This window comes from Lepisosteus oculatus, chromosome 14, assembly GCF_040954835.1.
Source record: "Lepisosteus oculatus isolate fLepOcu1 chromosome 14, fLepOcu1.hap2, whole genome shotgun sequence".
NCBI classification, from domain to species: domain Eukaryota; kingdom Metazoa; phylum Chordata; class Actinopteri; order Semionotiformes; family Lepisosteidae; genus Lepisosteus; species Lepisosteus oculatus.
In genome coordinates, this window is record NC_090709.1 from 19015747 (window position 1) to 19020746 (window position 5000).

Genomic DNA, 5000 nt, shown 5'->3' on the forward strand with positions numbered 1-5000 from the left:
GAGAGTCGCGTTTTTCAGAATTGTATTGAGATCGTTTTCAACAGAGCTCAGATGTCAAAGCACAGCAGCAGCTCTCCACAGCGATCCTCTATAGCGCCCTTTCTCCCGCAGCTCCGTCCTCATTGGAAGGAAGCAAGAGTGAAAGGCTGAAGTGAAATAGAGCGGGGATGAAGGCAGTGAAGAGAGAGAACGTGGGAAGAAGAGAAAAACGCAAGGGAAAAAAAGCAGCGTCGTAAAAGAGGTGACGGAGCTGTCCTCTCAATAAGAAGGGTGCCAGCGAGCCTTGCTCTCGCTTACGGCCACACCCCCTTGAGCACGCCTGATTTCGTCTGATCTCGGAAGCTAAACAGGGATGGGCCTGGTTAGTACTTGGATGGGAGACCGCTTGGGAATACCAGGTGCTGTAAGCTTTTAAGCGCAGGAGGCGCCCTATCCCTGCTCGCTCGCTCATTCCCCTGTTCACACGTGCAGTGCGGCTTGTCCGTCTGTTTATTTGTCAGCTTTGGCGAGACACGGGTGCTTGTGTATTAGCGTGAGCGTTTTTTATTCTGATCAGGAACAGTTTTACAAGTCCGCAAAGGATCGAAGAAAGGTTTATCGCCAGCTGAAAAGAGACACAGCGCTTCGGCTGTGGAGACTTGTTCGGCTGGCGTTCGGAGAGTCGCGTTTTTCAGAATTGTATTGAGATCGTTTTCCACAGAACTCAGATGTCAAAGCACAGCAGCAGCTCTCCACAGCGATCCTCTATAGCGCCCTTTCTCCCGCAGCTCCGTCCTCATTGGAAGGAAGCAAGAGTGAAAGGCTGAAGTGAAATAGAGCGGGGACGAAGGCAGTGAAGAGAGAGAACGTGGGAAGAAGAGAAAAACGCAAGGGAAAAAAAGCAGCGTCGTAAAAGAGGTGACGGAGCTGTCCTCTCAATAAGAAGGGTGCCAGCGAGCCTTGCTCTCGCTTACGGCCACACCCCCTTGAGCACGCCTGATTTCGTCTGATCTCGGAAGCTAAACAGGGATGGGCCTGGTTAGTACTTGGATGGGAGACCGCCTGGGAATACCAGGTGCTGTAAGCTTTTAAGCGCAGGAGGCGCCCTATCCCCGCTCGCTCGCTCATTCCCCTGTTCACACGTGCAGTGCGGCTTGTCCGTCTGTTTATTTGTCAGCGTTGGCGAGATGCGGGTGCTTGTGTATTAGCGTGAGCGTTTTTTATTCTGATCATGAACAGTTTAACAAGTCCGCAAAGGATCGAGGAAAGGTTTATCGCCAGCTGAAAAGAGACACAGCGCTTCGGCTGTGGAGACTTGTTCGGCTGGCGTTCGGAGGGTCGCGTTTTTCAGAATTGTATTGAGATCGTTTTCCACAGAGCTCAGATGTCAATGCACAGCAGCAGCTCTCCACAGCGATCCTCTATAGCGCCCTTTCTCCCGCAGCTCTGTCCTCATTGGAAGGAAGCAAGAGTGAAAGGCTGAAGTGAAATAGAGCGGGGACGAAGGCAGTGAAGAGAGAGAACGTGGGAAGAAGAGAAAAACGCAAGGGAAAAAGAGCAGCGTCGTAAAAGAGGTGACGGAGCTGTCCTCTCAATAAGAAGGGTGCCAGCGAGCCTTGCTCTCGCTTACGGCCACAACCCCTTGAGCACGCCTGATCTCGTCTGATCTCGGAAGCTAAACAGGGATGGGCCTGGTTAGTACTTGGATGGGAGACCGCCTGGGAATACCAGGTGCTGTAAGCTTTTAAGCGCAGGAGGCGCCCTATCCCCGCTCGCTCGCTCATTCCCCTGTTCACACGTGCAGTGCGGCTTGTCCGTCTGTTTATTTGTCAGCTTTGGCGAGACGCGGGTGCTTGTGTATTAGCGTGAGCGTTTTTTATTCTGATCAGGAACAGTTTAACAAGTCCGCAAAGGATCGAGGAAAGGTTTATCGCCAGCTGAAAAGAGACACAGCGCTTCGGCTGTGGAGACTTGTTCGGCTGGCGTTCGGAGAGTCGCGTTTTTCAGAATTGTATTGAGATCGTTTTCCACAGAGCTCAGATGTCAAAGCACAGCAGCAGCTCTCCACAGCGATCCTCTATAGCGCCCTTTCTCCCGCAGCTCCGTCCTCATTGGAAGGAAGCAAGAGTGAAAGGCTGAAGTGAAATAGAGCGGGGACGAAGGCAGTGAAGAGAGAGAACGTGGGAAGAAGAGAAAAACGCAAGGGAAAAAAAGCAGCGTCGTAAAAGAGGTGACGGAGCTGTCCTCTCAATAAGAAGGGTGCCAGCGAGCCTTGCTCTCGCTTACGGCCACACCACCTTGAGCACGCCTGATCTCGTCTGATCTCGGAAGCTAAACAGGGATGGGCCTGGTTAGTACTTGGATGGGAGACCGCCTGGGAATACCAGGTGCTGTAAGCTTTTAAGCGCAGGAGGCGCCCTATCCCCGCTCGCTCGCTCATTCCCCTGTTCACACGTGCAGTGCGGCTTGTCCGTCTCTTTATTTGTCAGCTTTGGCGAGACACGGGTGCTTGTGTATTAGCGTGAGCGTTTTTTATTCTGATCAGGAACAGTTTTACAAGTCCGCAAAGGATCGAGGAAAGGTTTATCGCCAGCTGAAAAGAGACACAGCGCTTCGGCTGTGGAGACTTGTTCGGCTGGCGTTCGGAGAGTCGCGTTTTTCAGAATTGTATTGAGATCGTTTTCCACAGAGCTCAGATGTCAAAGCACAGCAGCAGCTCTCCACAGCGATCCTCTATAGCGCCCTTTCTCCCGCAGCTCCGTCCTCATTGGAAGGAAGCAAGAGTGAAAGGCTGAAGTGAAATAGAGCGGGGACGAAGGCAGTGAAGAGAGAGAACGTGGGAAGAAGAGAAAAACGCAAGGGAAAAAAAGCAGCGTCGTAAAAGAGGTGACGGAGCTGTCCTCTCAATAAGAAGGGTGCCAGCGAGCCTTGCTCTCACTTACGGCCACATCCCCTTGAGCACGCCTGATCTCATCTGATCTCGGAAGCTAAACAGGGATGGGCCTGGTTAGTACTTGGATGGGAGACCGCCTGGGAATACCAGGTGCTGTAAGCTTTTAAGCGCAGGAGGCGCCCTATCCCCGCTCGCTCGCTCATTCCCCTGTTCACACGTGCAGTGCGGCTTGTCCGTCTTTTTATTTGTCAGCTTTGGCGAGACACGGGTGCTTGTGTATTAGCGTGAGCGTTTTTTTGTTCTGATCAGGAACAGTTTAACAAGTCCGCAAAGAATCGAGGAAAGGTTTATCGCCAGCTGAAAAGAGACACAGCGCTTCGGCTGTGGAGACTTGTTCGGCTGGCGTTCGGAGAGTCGCGTTTTTCAGAATTGTTTTGAGATCGTTTTCCACAGAGCTCAGATGTCAAAGCACAGCAGCAGCTCTCCACAGCGATCCTCTATAGCGCCCTTTCTCCCGCAGCTCCGTCCTCATTGGAAGGAAGCAAGAGTGAAAGGCTGAAGTGAAATAGAGCGGGGACGAAGGCAGTGAAGAGAGAGAACGTGGGAAGAAGAGAAAAACGCAAGGGAAAAAGAGCAGCGTCGTAAAAGAGGTGACGGAGCTGTCCTCTCAATAAGAAGGGTGCCAGCGAGCCTTGCTCTCGCTTACGGCCACACCCCCTTGAGCACGCCTGATCTCGTCTGATCTCGGAAGCTAAACATGGATGGGCCTGGTTAGTACTTGGATGGGAGACCGCCTGGGAATACCAGGTGCTGTAAGCTTTTAAGCGCAGGAGGCGCCCTATCCCCGCTCGCTCGCTCATCCCCCTGTTCACACGTGCAGTGCGGCTTGTCCGTCTGTTTATTTGTCAGCTTTGGCGAGACACGGGTGCTTGTGTATTAGCGTGAGCGTTTTTTATTCTGATCAGGAACAGTTTTACAAGTCCGCAAAGGATCGAGGAAAGGTTTATCGCCAGCTGAAAAGAGACACAGCGCTTCGGCTGTGGAGACTTGTTCGGCTGGCGTTCGGAGAGTCGCGTTTTTCAGAATTGTATTGAGATCGTTTTCCACAGAGCTCAGATGTCAAAGCACAGCAGCAGCTCTCCACAGCGATCCTCTATAGCGCCCTTTCTCCCGCAGCTCCGTCCTCATTGGAAGGAAGCAAGAGTGAAAGGCTGAAGTGAAATAGAGCGGGGACGAAGGCAGTGAAGAGAGAGAACGTGGGAAGAAGAGAAAAACGCAAGGGAAAAAAAGCAGCGTCGTAAAAGAGGTGACGGAGCTGTCCTCTCAATAAGAAGGGTGCCAGCGAGCCTTGCTCTCGCTTACAGCCACACCCCCTTGAGCACGCCTGATCTCATCTGATTTCGGAAGCTAAACAGGGATGGGCCTGGTTAGTACTTGGATGGGAGACCGCCTGGGAATACCAGGTGCTGTAAGCTTTTAAGCGCAGGAGGCGCCCTATCCCCGCTCGCTCGCTCATTCCCCTGTTCACACGTGCAGTGCGGCTTGTCCGTCTGTTTATTTGTCAGCTTTGGCGAGACACGGGTGCTTGTGTATTAGCGTGAGCGTTTTTTATTCTGATCAGGAACAGTTTTACAAGTCCGCAAAGGATCGAGGAAAGATTTATCGCCAGCTGAAAAGAGACACAGCGCTTCGGCTGTGGAGACTTGTTCGGCTGGCGTTCGGAGAGTCGCGTTTTTCAGAATTGTATTGAGATCGTTTTCCACAGAGCTCAGATGTCAAAGCACAGCAGCAGCTCTCCACAGCGATCCTCTATAGCGCCCTTTCTCCCGCAGCTCCGTCCTCATTGGAAGGAAGCAAGAGTGAAAGGCTGAAGTGAAATAGAGCGGGGACGAAGGCAGTGAAGAGAGAGAACGTGGGAAGAAGAGAAAAACGCAAGGGAAAAAGAGCAGCGTCGTAAAAGAGGTGACGGAGCTGTCCTCTCAATAAGAAGGGTGCCAGCGAGTCTTGCTCTTACTTGCGGCCACACCCCCTTGAGCACGCCTCATCTCGTCTGATCTCGGAAGCTAAACAGGGATGGGCCTGGTTAGTACTTGGATGGGAGACCGCCTGGGAATACCAGGTGCTGTAA

At 52.4% G+C, this 5000-nt stretch overlaps 1 protein-coding gene, 7 non-coding genes and 1 pseudogene across 8 annotated transcripts in view; all 9 read left to right on the forward strand.

The window, feature by feature from the left end:
* LOC138242514 (zinc finger protein 135-like) overlaps positions 1 to 5000 on the forward strand; it is a 446217-nt gene that overhangs the window by 287839 nt on the left and 153378 nt on the right. The window lies entirely within an intron of this gene.
* On the forward strand, positions 292 to 410 carry LOC138216711 (5S ribosomal RNA). Its single transcript, XR_011180423.1, has one exon. It is a non-coding gene; the product is annotated as a 5S ribosomal RNA (ribosomal RNA).
* On the forward strand, positions 948 to 1066 carry LOC138216275 (5S ribosomal RNA). Its single transcript, XR_011179986.1, has one exon. It is a non-coding gene; the product is annotated as a 5S ribosomal RNA (ribosomal RNA).
* LOC138217489 (5S ribosomal RNA) lies at positions 1604 to 1722 on the forward strand. Its single transcript, XR_011181201.1, has one exon. It is a non-coding gene; the product is annotated as a 5S ribosomal RNA (ribosomal RNA).
* On the forward strand, positions 2260 to 2378 carry LOC138244563 (5S ribosomal RNA). Its single transcript, XR_011193178.1, has one exon. It is a non-coding gene; the product is annotated as a 5S ribosomal RNA (ribosomal RNA).
* LOC138217025 (5S ribosomal RNA) lies at positions 2916 to 3034 on the forward strand. Its single transcript, XR_011180738.1, has one exon. It is a non-coding gene; the product is annotated as a 5S ribosomal RNA (ribosomal RNA).
* Positions 3573 to 3691, forward strand: LOC138244884 (5S ribosomal RNA). Its single transcript, XR_011193499.1, has one exon. It is a non-coding gene; the product is annotated as a 5S ribosomal RNA (ribosomal RNA).
* LOC138216214 (5S ribosomal RNA) lies at positions 4229 to 4347 on the forward strand. Its single transcript, XR_011179926.1, has one exon. It is a non-coding gene; the product is annotated as a 5S ribosomal RNA (ribosomal RNA).
* LOC138218560 (5S ribosomal RNA) overlaps positions 4885 to 5000 on the forward strand; it is a 119-nt pseudogene continuing 3 nt past the window's right edge.